Raw genomic sequence first — 14,196 nt, 5'->3', positions numbered from 1 at the left:
ACGTCCCATTGATTGATTGATTGATTGATTGATACTTTTATTAATAGATTGCACAGTACAGTACATATTCCGTACAATTGACCACTAAATGGTAACACCCGAATACGTTTTTCAACTTGTTTAAGTCGGGGTCCACGTTAATCAATTCACGTGTAACATCCAGTGTAACATTGTCCAAGTGTAACAATCTCCAAGATGAAGCTCGTCCCAGTGGCACATTGTTCAAGTGAAATGTTCTTCCAGGGGAACATTGTGCCAGTGGAATGTTGTCCAAGCGGAACGTTCTTCAAGTGGAACGTTGTCAAAGTGAAACATTCCACCAGTGGAACTTTGAATGTTGTACCAGTGGAACATTGTCCCAGCAAAATGTGCTGCCAGTGATACATTGTCCCATTGGAATGATGTCCAAGTGGAACACTGTCCCAGTGGGACATTGTCAAAGTGAAATGTTCCCCCAGTGGAACATTGTCCTAGTAGAAGGTTGTCAAAGTGAAATGTTCCCCCAGTGAAACGTTTTTCCAGTGGTATGTTGTCCAAGTGGAATCTTGTCCAAGTGGAACGTTCTCTGAGTGGAATGATGTACCAGTGGAAGGTTGTCCAGGTGAAATCTTCTCCCATTGTAATGTTGTCAAAGTGTATCATTCTCCAAGTGGAACCTTGTCCCAGTGTTACGTTGTCCAATTAGAACCTTGTCCCAGTGTAACGTTGTCCAAGTGGAACATTTTCCCAGTGGAACATTGTCTCAGTGGAACTTTATCCAAGTGAAATGTTCTCCCAGTGGAACTTCCTCCAAGTAGAACATAGTCCAATTGAAATGTTCCCCCAGTCGAACATTTTTAAAATGAAATGTTACCCCATTGGAACTTTGAACTTTGTACCAGTGAAACATTGTCCCAGCGAAATGTTTTGCCAGTGGAAGATTGTCCCAGTGGAATGTTGTCCAAGTGGAACACTGTCCCAGTGGGACATTGTCAAAGTGAAATGCTCCCCCAGGGGAACATTGTCCTAGTAGAACGTTGTCGAAGTGAAATGTCCCCCAGTGAAACGTTTTTCTAGTGGAATGTTGTCCAAGTGGAATGTTGTCCAAGTGGAACGTTCTCTGAGTAGAATGATGTACCAGTGGAAGGTTGTCCAGGTGAAATCTTCTCCCATTGTAATGTTGTCAAAGTGTAACATTCTCCAAGTGGAACCTTCTCCCAGTGTAACGTTGTCCAAGTGGAACATTGTCTCAGTGGAAATTTATCCAAGTGAAATGTTCTCCCAGTGGAACTTCCTCCAAGTAGAACATAGTCCAATTGAAATTTTCCCCCAGTGGAACATTGTCAAAATGAAATGTTCCCCCAGTGCAACTTTGAACTTTGTACTAGTGAAACATTGTCCCAGCGAAATGTTTTGCCAGTGGAAGATTGTCCCAGTGGAACATTGTCCCAGGGAAATGTTCTGCCAGTGGAAGATTGTCCCAGTGGAATGTTGTCCAAGTGGAACACTGTCCCAGTGGGACATTGTCCCAGGGAAATGTTCTGCCAGTGGAAGATTGTCCAAGTGGAACACTGTCCCAGTGGGACATTGTCAAAGTGAAATGTTCCCCCAGTGGAAGATTGTCCTAGTAGAACATTGTCAAAGTGAAATGTTCCCCCAGTGAAACGTTTTTCCGGTGGATTGTTGTCCAAGTGGAATCTTGTCCAAGTGGAACGTTCTCTGAGTAGAATGATGTACCAGTGGAAGGTTTTCCAGGTGAAATCTTCTCCCATTGTAATGTTGTCAAAGTGTAAAATTCTCCAAGTGGAACCTTGTCCCAGTGTAACGTTGTCCAAGTGGAAAATTGTCTCAGTGGAACCTTATCCAAGTGAAATGTTTTCCCAATAGATCTTCCTCCAAGTAAAACATAGTTTTATCAGTTTGTCAAAATTAAATTTTCCCCAGTGGAACTTTGTACCAGTGGAACATTGTCCCAGCGAAATGTTCTGCCAGTGGAAGATTGTCCCAGTGGAATGTTGTCCAAGCGGAACGTTCTTCAAGTGGAACGTTGTCAAAGTGAAATTTTCCCAGAGTGGAACTTGATCTTTGTCCCAGTGGAACATTGTCCCAGCCAAATTTTCTGCCAGTGGTACATTGTCCCAGTGGAATGTTGTCCAAGTTGAACATATATACATGTATACATACATATATATATATATATATATATATATATATATATATATATTAGGGGTGGGCAAATTAATGCGTTAATTACACGTTAACTCATCAATCTATTAACGCCGACAATTATTTTATCGCACATTTGCGTATGTTGTTTACATGCTTTTATTTTGTTAACGCCTTTTCTTAACAAGATGGCATCTCCCGGATGTACTTTGGCGTCGAGGGGCTCTTGGTAAAGATGGAACATTTGGCAAAAATACCGGACAATTCTGCAAATTTCATGGGTGGCTTACAGCGTGGTCACTCCGGGATCACTTACGACCGCCAGACAATTCTGGATGTGGATAGATCGGGCTGTTTTGGACTGAATGATGCATGCTTGCTAGACCGGCTAGCTAGCATGGGAATACTTTGCCGGCTACATCCAGTGGCCTGTGAAGCAGCGGAGTATATGTGTTGTCTGTCTATTTATGAATAATGCAGACGAGGAGTGTTGGCTGAGTTCTTAACGTTTGCTTTCAGAGCGTGCATATCACAACATACAAGATGGCGACACAACCTATACCGGGCTACCGCGCATGCTCGTCACTCATGTTGCATGCTGGGTAGGGTAGTTCTTTTTTTCCCTGGCTCATAACATCACAATATAGTACCATGTATATGCGTTCAGTTTATCAAAGCACCAAGCAAACAATCGGAAAATTCCCATCATATCAATTCCTAGATATGGTCATAATTATTCTAAGTGCACTACGCAGAATAAACACAACATTATTAATATTGCTACTATGGATAATTTGATCAAAAATTCCCTAAAACAGCCCACTACCTATAATATAGGTTTTTTAAACATAAGATCCCTGATTAAAAAAATGTTTCTGCTGTTACCTCAGAAATTGCCTGTTCAGATGTTATGATTGTGGCTCAGAGATTTGTATGTGGATTATATTTATTTTCCATAACAAACAGGATAACTTAAATACCCTGGCAGTGGCAATAGGCTTAAATGTTTGTATTTACATTTTTTGAGTAGATTTTCATAAAATATGTTATTTAACTGCTACTGTTTAACAAGTACTGATTTAAATTGTTTGCACAACAAATGTTTTGGCACTTTTGTTCATGTGGGAGAATATTCCAACTACTTTTGAATTCATTATTGGGCTTTGCCTATACAATGCAGTTAATTGCGATTAATCGGAGAAATAATGCGATTAACTTTGATTAAAATTTTTAATCGTTGCCCAGCCCTAATATATATATATATATGTATATATTTATATATACATATATATATATATATATATATATATATATATATATATATATATATATATATATATATATATATATATATATATATATATATATATATATATATATTCCATATTGAGTTTTGGAAAAAGTTTGTCATAAACGTTATTTACTTGATAAAAAAAGATTATTAAAAAAATGAATTTGCATGTGTGAATGTATTCACCTATAAACATTCATTCACTTTCTTCTTTCCTTCATGGATCTAAACTGTACCGCTTCCGGTATTTTTTTCTATATTTTTATTGTGATATTTTCAGAATGTGTTTGTTCTATTTTTGGCCAAAGTAAGAAAAAGTAAACAGTCTGAAGTTGTCTTTATTTTTTTTAGTTTAAATGCCAGGATTTTAATAGTCCGGTCCGCGTGTTGCACAGATTTTCCTCCATGCTAAAATAAATTTGACACCCCTGGTTTAGCTGAAGGGAGAGCTAGCTTCCGCAGCTAGTGGGATGACTTCTGTTTTGTTTGATCAGCCGTTTTACTGCCATGTTACAGACACCGATTGGAGACAATCAAGGTATGTCAATAAATATTTACGGAATTTTTCTGCGTCAATAACTCATTTTAAAACATATACATCTGTGGCTTATAGTCTAGTGCGGCTAATATGTGGAAAAATATATGTTTCTTCTCCAATTTAGTGCGTGCAGCTTATATCCTGGTGCGCTTTATAGTCTGGAAAATAGGGTAATTTGTGTCTTTATCACAACATTTTTTTGGGGGGTTTTTTTGACACTGAACTTATGTAACTTTTAAAGTAATTTTCCAAACGCTGGTGCTAAATAACTCAAGTGTGTGTGTGTGTGTGTGTGTGTTTGTATGTTTGGTGCAGTTCAAAGTGAGCCAGGCTTCCTGTCATGTGGTTTTAAATGGTGCGGAGAGCCAGCGGGAGGTATTCATGGGCTAAAGAAATGCTTCCGAAAGATCCCTGTTCTTATAGATATTGTTAAACACACACGCACACACACCCACACACACGCACAAACGCGCACACACACACACACACACACACACGCACACACGCACACACACACACACGCACATACAATTTATTGTATTTGTTACCTTCTTGAGGCCTCCGAATAATGCCTACCTCTTTAGGACCACCCTTCTAGATATATAAAGGATGTGTATTTGCAACATTACTAATATATACTGTACATTCTATGCAAATATAAAAAAGTTTGTTGTGAAAAATGATAAAAAGTTCGCAATTTCAGAAGAAAAACTTATAATTTTGGCAGTATTATATCAAACCCCGTTTCCATATGAGTTGGGAAATTGTGTTAGATGTAAATATTAACAGAATACAATGATTTTCAAATCATTTTCAACCCATATTCAGTTGAATATGATACAAAAACAACATATTTGATGTTCAAACTGATAAACATTTTTTTTTCTGCAAATGATCATTAACTTTAAAATTTGATGCCAGCAACACGTGACAAAGAAGTTGGGAAAGGTGGCAATAAATACTGATAAAGTTGAGGAATGCTCATCAAACATTTATTTGGAACATCCCACAGGTGTGCAGGCTAATTGGGAACAGGTGGGTGCCATGATTGGGTATAAAAACAGCTTCCCAAAAAATGCTCAGTCTTTCACAAGAAAGGATGGGGCGAGGTATACCCCTTTGTCCAGAACTGCGTGAGCAAATAGTCAAACAGTTTAAGAACAACGTTTCTCAAAGTGCAATTCCAAGAAATTTAGGGATTTCAACATCTACGCTCCATAATATCATCAAAAGGCTCAGAGAATCTGGAGAAATCCCTCCACCTAAGCGGCATTGAACAAACATTGAATGACCGTGACCTTCGATCCCTCAGATGGCACCGTAGCAAAAACTGACATCAATCTCTAAAGGATATCACCACATGGGCTCAGGAACACTTCAGAAAACCACTGTCACTAAATACAGTTCGTCGCTACATCTGTAAGTGCAAGTTAAAGCTCTACTATGCAAAGCGAAAGCCATTTATCAACAACATCCAGAAACGCAGCCGGCTTCTCTGTGCCCGAGATCATCTAAGATGGACTGATGTAAAGTGGAAAAATATTCAGTGGTCTGACAAGTCCACATTTCAAATTGTTTTTGGAAATATTCGACATCATGTCATCCGGACCAAAGGGAAAGCGAACCATCCAGACTGTTATCGACGCAAAGTTTAAAAGCCAGAATCTGTTATGGTATGGGGGTGCATTAGTGCCCAAGGCATGGGTAACTTACACATCTGTGAAGGCACCATTAATGCTGAAAGGTACATACAGGTTTCGGAACAACATATGTTGCCATCTAAGCGCCGTCTTTTTCATGGACGCCCCTGCTTATTTCAGTAAGACAATGCCAAGCCACATTCAGCAGTCCTGCAACATGCAGTCCAGACCCGTCTCCCATCGAATATGTGTGGCGCATTATCAAGCGTAAAATACGACAGCGGAGACTCCGGACTGTTGAACGACTGAAGCTCTACATAAAACAAGAATGGGAAAGAATTCCACTTTCAAAGCTTCAACAATTAGTTTTCTCAGTTCCCAAAAGTTTACTGAGTGTTGTTAAAAGAAAAGGTGATGTAACACGGTGGTGAACATGCCCTTTCCCAACTACTTTGGCACGTGTTGATCATTATTTGAAAAAAAAAATCAAGTTTATGAGTTTGAACATCAAATATCTTGTCTTTGTAGTGCATTCAATTGAATATGGGTTGAAAAGGATTTGCAAATCATTGTATTCCGTTTATATTTACATCTAACACAATTTCCCATCTCAAATGGAAACGGGGTTTGTAATAAAAAATGGTCATTTTCCTCAACGCAAGTCAAAATGTCACAAGAAAAACTGAACATTTGTGGAGTATTATGATAAAAGTTGGAATTTTACTCAATAACAGTTGCAATTGTACAAGAAAACTTAATATTTTGGCAATTTTATGAAAAGAGTCATAATTTTACCCGACAAAAGTCACAATTACTGCACTTAAATGTCCAATATATGTATGATATATTTATATTATTCACATGTGAATATTGCTGTATAGTATTTATTGTCTATTGTGAGCAAACGGTGGTGCTGAATTTCCCCCAGGGATCAATAAAGTACTTTCTATTCTACTCTATTTTATTCAAATTTTATAAGAAAACTGAAAAATTTGGGCAACATTATAATCATTTTTATTTGGCAAAATTACGACAAAAGTCATCATTTTACTCAAAAATATCAAAAATTTACAGGAGCAACAAAAAAAGGCAATATTGTGATAAAAGTCAGAATTGTATGTGACAAAGTCACCATTTTGCATTACAAAAAGTAATAATTTTACATAAAAAAGTAATAATTTTACGAAAAATAGTTGCAATATTACAAAAACAGAAAGAATATGAAGTATTGTTCCCAATTTTTTTAAGAAAAAAGTTGACACATTGTGAGAAAAGTACTGCTTTTAGTTCATTTATTTATTGTTTTGTTTGTTTTTGTTTACTTCAAGTTATTACAGTATGTCTCTATATACATATTTATTTCATTATCGTTATTAATTTTTGCCAAAGGGGGCGCATATCAATTTTTTACACACACTCGTTATTTCATATATTGGCCAGAGGGGGAGCACTTCAAATATTTACACACACTTGTTATTTCTTATGTTGACCAGAGGGGGAGCACTTTTAAAACCGACAAACAGTGAATTCTAAAAAATCCCTATTTTTTTGGGACCACCCTCATTTTGATAGATTTTACCACCAGGGGTGCAAATGAGATCTAATGTTGTTGTTTTTTGTAATGGGCTTAAGGCCGATGACAAACGAGCCACGGACCACAGTAGCTAAATGTTAATGGCCACTGTAGTCTTAGTACTGTAGTGTGTTTGTTCATCCTACGGTCGTAAAATCAGCTGTTCACCTGGCGGGTTTCTTTAGCTTGTTTTATCATATATTACTGCCTTTGCACTTGTCAGTGTTTAATTCTGTATGCACATTAAATCAACAAAAAAAATCTGACTTTGTAGCAATGTTCACGAATTGTAGTATTTGGCTCTCTATTAGATGCAATGGTTTTGGTCCTAACTTGTTCACCGGTCTTCATATGGAAGGTACTTTTCCTTGTTGACGTCTCAAGAAGGGTAGAAATACAAGAACACACTCACAAAAATTCAACCTGGCTGGGCGGGGAGACAATGTTTTGTGTTAGTGCAGTCGTGTCCTTGTATGCTCAAGTGGCGACACTTCTGAGCTACAAAAGAACATCCATTTTCTTCAGAAAATCAATGTAACTTTACTTGTCTCCACGGACAAAAGTGAGGAGACCCTTGTCTCACTCAACAAGTGAAGGAAGTCAATACAACTTATTAAAACTTAACTGTCTTCATCCCTGAATCTTCATTCCTCACCTGAGCGGGGTGTTGTTGACAATTGTGTGTTGCTTAAGGTCGCAGGAACACTTTAGGGAAGGTCCTTCTCTCTTCCCCGTGCATGAAGAAAAGTCAATTAAGGCTCGTGCTGGTATTGTACGCTGTTAGCATGACTTATTAACGTGCTAAGTTACTGCGTTTTTTGTCAATATGTAATTTCAGTGATTGTTATTAGCACATTTTGTTAGCGTGTATTGTTGTCGTGTTTAGTTAGCGTGATTTGTTAGTAAGTGTGACTAGTTGAGTTGTGACTTTTGCTGACGCTTTCGGTTAGCATGTTCTTATTGTGTGTTTAGCGGGTGTTGTTCGCAAGTAGTACGTTGTGTTAGCTTGTATTATTAGCACATAGTTAGCGTGTGTCGTTTGAATGTGTTTTTAGTGTGATTTGTTCATAAGTGTTACTAGCATGTGTTGTTTGTGATTATTGCTGGCGTTTTCAGTCAGCGTGTGTTGTTAAAATGTGTTCTCATTGTGTGTACAGCGTGTGTTGTTCGCGTGTATGTTGTGTTAGCGTCTTTTATTAGCATGTGTTGTTAATGTGCATAGTTAGCCTGTGTTGTTAGCATATGTTTTTATTATGTTTCGGTCGTAAGTGTTACTAGCATGTGTTGTTTGTGATTATTGCTGGCGTTTTTTTGGCGTGTGTTGTTATTGTGTGTATAGCGTGTGTTGTTCGCATGTACGTTGTATTAGGGAGTTTTGCCAATGTATGTAGTTAGCGTGTGTTGTTAGCATGTATTTTTAGTGTGCCAGCGTTTTTGGTCAGCATTTGTTGTTTGTATGTTTTTTTTGTGTGTATCTTTTGGTTTGTGTGTTCTGTTAGCGTGTTTCGTTTGTATATTTTGTTAGCTTGTATTGCTAGTATATGTTGTTGATCTGCGTTGATAGCATGTGTTGTTGGTGTGTTTTCTTAATGTTACTGTTTGTTTTTTAGCATGTTTTTTTTGCGTTTTTTTGCCTGCGTTTTTAGCATGTATGTTTTGCTAGCGCGTGCTGTTATCATAAATTTTAGCATTTTTTTAAACGTGTTGTTTGCGCGTTTCGTATATATCCTTAGCGTGTGCTGTTAGCATATATTGTCAGCATTTGTTGTTTGTATGGGGTTTTTTTTAGTGCATCCTTTTGTTGGTGTGTTCTGTTAGCCTGTTTTATTTGTGTAGTTTGTTAGCTGGTATTGCGAGTACAGTGGGGCAAAAAAGTATTTAGTCAGCCACCGATTGTGCAAGTTCTCCCACTTAAAATGATGACAGAAGTCTGTAATTTTCATCATAGGTACACTTCAACTGTGAGAGACAGAATGTGAAAAAAAAATCCAGGAATTCACATTGTAAGAATTTTAAAGAATTTATTTGTAAATTATGGTGGAAAATAAGTATTTGGTCAACCATTCAAAGCTCTCTCTGATGGAAGGAGGTTTTGGCTCAAAATCTCACGATACATGGCCCAATTCATTCTTTCCTTAACACGGATCAATCGTCCTGTCCCCTTTGGAGAAAAACAGCCCCAAATCATGATGTTTCCACCCCCATGCTTCACAGTAGGTGTGGTGTTCCTGGGATGCAACTCAGTATTCTTCTTCCTCCAAACACGACAAGTTGAGTTTATACCAAAAAGTTCTATTTTGGTTTCATCTGACCACATGACATTCTCCCAATCTTCTACTGTATCATCCATGTATCCATTTTGGTATAAACTCCACTCGTCCTGTTTGGATGAAGAAGAATACTGAGTTGCATCCCAAGAACACCATACCTACTGTGAAGCATGGGGTTGGAAACATCATGCTTTGGGGCTGTTTTTCTGCTAAGGGGACAGGACGATTGATCCGTGTTAAGGAAAGAATGAATGAGGCCTTGTATTGTGAGATTTTGAGCCAAAACCTCCTTATATCAGTGAGAGCTTTGAATGGTTGACCAAATAATTATTTTCCATCATAATTTACAAACAAATTCTTTAAAATTCCTACAATGTGAATTCCTGGATTTTTTTTCACATTCTGTCTCTCACAGTTGAAGTGTACCTATGATGAAAATTACAGACCTCTGTCATCATTTTAAGTGGGAGAACTTGCACAATCGTTGGCTGACTAAATACTTTTTCACCCCACTGTATATATTAATAATCTCCAATGATAACATGTGTTGTTGGTGTGTTTTTCTTAATGTTATAGTTAGTTTTTTTTAGCATGTTTTGTTTGCCTTGTATTGTGGTTTCCCAGTGTTTTTTTTTATTTTTAGCATGTGTTGTTTGTTTTGCTTCCGGATGTTGTTGACATAAAATGTGAGCATTTTTTTTTTAAACCCGTCGTTTGGTATTTTTTTTTATATTTTCTTAGCGTGTATTGTGAGCATGCGTTGTGCGCACTCATGTCGGCGTTTGTCGTTGGCATATATGTTGTTAGCGTGTGTCGCTAGCGTGCGTTGTTAGTCAGCCCTGCTGTCTGGGTGACAGGCGTGTGTCTTTGTTAAGGCAGCGCTGGTAATGCTTCTCATATGTGGCGCATTTCCCTCCAGGCGCACAAAGGGCCCGGGCCTCGACCGCAGCATCGGGCCCGAGCTAACGGGCTAATTAATGAGTGCAAAACCACACTCCAGCCTCTGTTCTTCATTTAGAAACTGGTCTGCTCTCCTTGATGATCTGATGCCCTCTTTCGTTTCCTGTTTGCGCACATTTTTCCCCCCCTTTAACGATTGTGTCACCGACTTGTTGTGCGTGACGACAATGACCGATTGTGTGTTTCCTGCGTGATCGTGAGACGCGTCGCTATGGTAACGTGCAAACATCACTTTGCTAAACGAAGGGCTGTTTGCGGTGACTCAATAAACGAAATGGTTCCTCCTACGGGCACAAATTCATAAAAACAACGACAAAGAAAAACAACAACAAAAAAAAAACATGACGCAAAGTCGTCCTCGGGCCAGATCTATTTTTATTTACGAGCTAAATCATGTGTCACAAAGTAAAACTCATCTCTTTGTATCGTTAACGTTTTCCCCTCTGCCCATCAACCGTGTTAAGCTCCGCCCCTTAAGGTACCATCATGGGGTACCAAAAAAAGTAGTTATTGGTGAGTTTTTCTGAATGACAACATGAGTGGATGTTTTTAGTCACATGACTAATATTTGATGGTGAGCATGTATAGGAGCGCCATCGCCACGGAAACGCCCTCGTTGCCCCCGAGCACTAGAAGACTAGTAGTGTGTGTCAGCGTATGTGCGTGCTTAGGTGTGTGTAAGGTGGGGGGGGCTTGTGTTTTCTTAGAGTCTGAGTAGCAGTGGGCCCCCATGATTGGTAAAAGGAGACCTTTGTGTGTTTGTGCTGCAACGTTCCCAGAGGGACACAATGAATGGAAGCTTTTTGTCCCGCTTCCACATCGCTACTGACTACTTTTTATTCTTCTTCTTCTTCTTCTTCTCCTCCTCTCTTCTTCCTCGATCATCACATTCATTAGTGTGTGTGTGTGTGTGTGTGTGTGTGTGTGTGTGTGTGTGTGTGTGTGTGTGTGTGTGTGTGTGTGTGTGTGTGTGTGTGTGTGTGTGTGAGACCAACCAGGATGTCCACTCTGGTCTTGGCCCACATGGTCCTGAAGGTCCACTTTAACATAAATATCAGCAGACTCACACTCACACGTATACTACACACACACACACACACACATATAATACACACACACGTATATACTACACACATTCATATACTACACAGACATACATATATACTACACACACATATACGTATACTACGCACACATACATATATACTACACACACATGTATACTACACACACATATAATACACACACATGTATACTAATCACACATATATACATATACTACACACATGTACACTACACACGCATGTACTAGACACATACATATAGTACACACACTTATATACTACACACACTTATATACTACACACACATGTATACTACACACACATATATAATACATACACGTATAAATTACACACATACATATACTACACACACATACATTTTTACTACACACACATGGCTACTACACACACATATACTGTATACTACACACCCATATACACTACACACACATGTATACTACACACATATGTAATACACACATGTATATACTACACACATACATATACTACACACACATTCATTTTTACTACACACACATGGCTACTAAACACACATAACACACATATACTGTATACTACACACCCATATACACTACACACACATGTATACTACACACACATGTATACTACACACACACATATATACTACACACACATACATATACTACACATACATATACTACACACACATATATACTACACACATATATACCACACACATACATTTAGTACACACATATATATATATACTAAACACACATTTATATTTCACACACTTATATAGTACACACACATATATACTACACACACATATACTACACACACACAAATACTACATACACATATATACTACACACTGACATATATATATATATATTTATATATATATACATATGTATATATATAAATATATATATATATATATATATATATATATATATATATATATACTACACACGCATACAGTACATATACTACACTCATATGTATACTACACACATACAGTATATACTACGCCCACATTATTATAACACACATAAATATATTACACACATATATACTACACTCATATGTATACTACACACACATATATACTATACACATACATATACTACACACACATTGATACTACACACACGCATTTACTACACTCGCATATGTACTACACTTGCATATACAGTATATAGACATATATACTACACACACATATATACTACACACGCATATATACTACACACACGTGTATACTAAACACACATATATACATATACTACACACACGTGTACTACACACACTTATATACTACACACACATGTATACTAGACACATACATATAGTACACACACTTATATACTACACACACATGTATACTATACACACTTATAGAATACACACACGTATATACTACACACATACATATACTACACACACATACATTTTTTACACACAAATGTACACTACACACACATGTATACTAGACACATACATATAGTACACACACTTATATACTACACACACATGTATACTACACACACATATAGAATACACACACGTATATACTACACACAAATGTACACTACACACTCATGTATACTACATGCCCATATACACTACACAGACATGTATATTACACACACATATATACTACACATATATATATATATATATATATATATATATATATACTACACACCCATATACACTACACTCACATGTATACTACACACACATGTATACTACACACGTACAGTATATACTACACACACTATTGCTACACACATATATACTACCCTCATATGTATACTACACACACATATATACTACACACATACATATACTACACACACACATTTACTACACTCGCATATGTACTACACTCCCATATACAGTATATAGACATATATACTACACACACATATATACTACACACGCATATATACTACACACACGTGTATACTAAATACACATATATACATATACTACACACACGTGTACTACGCACACTTATACACTACACACACATGTACACTACACATGCATGTATACTAGACACATACATATAGTACACACACTTATATACTACACACACATGTACACTACACATGCATGTATACTAGACACATACATATAGTACACACACTTATATACTACACACACATGTATACTACATACACATATATAATACACACATGTATATACTACACACATACATATACTACACACACATACATTTTATTACATTGTACGAGTATGTGTTTGTTTGGCATTAAATGTGGGTGGAGGGAAAGGCTGGATGCAAATATAGCTACAAATGAGGCATAACGATGCAATATGTACATACAGTTAGCCTAAATAGCATGTTAGCATCGATTAGCATGCCGTGGAAATCGATGCACACGCCACGTAAATCAACTTGAATCCATCCCTGATCGTGTTGCAACACCCTCAGACAACACACCGATGAGGTGTGATGTCTCCAAGGTACGGAAAACAGTCGAAAAAACGGAAAATAACAGAGTCTATTTTTTTAATGTGTAGGCATTAAAAAAATAGACATGGCTTGGGATCGACTGACACACCCTCCGCGATCGACCGGTAGCTCGCGATCGACGTAATGCCCACCCCTGCTTTAGGGGATTTTACAAAAGGTACCGACAGGTAAGCCAACCTGGTTTTGCTTAACACGACCTTGTTAGGATAAGAGGACAGAGGAGA

General features: G+C 37.6%; 1 protein-coding gene across 2 annotated transcripts in view; it reads left to right on the top strand.

Annotated features, from left to right (window-relative positions):
• The window catches only part of LOC133549260 (transcription factor SOX-6-like), a 265,313-nt gene that overhangs the window by 169,312 nt on the left and 81,805 nt on the right, over positions 1–14,196 (top strand). The gene's annotated exons all lie outside the window — the stretch shown is intronic.

Source organism: Nerophis ophidion, linkage group LG03, assembly GCF_033978795.1.
Source record: "Nerophis ophidion isolate RoL-2023_Sa linkage group LG03, RoL_Noph_v1.0, whole genome shotgun sequence".
NCBI classification, from domain to species: domain Eukaryota; kingdom Metazoa; phylum Chordata; class Actinopteri; order Syngnathiformes; family Syngnathidae; genus Nerophis; species Nerophis ophidion.
The sequence above is the reverse complement of the archived record's forward strand: the minus strand, read 5'-3'. Positions and strand labels throughout refer to the sequence as shown.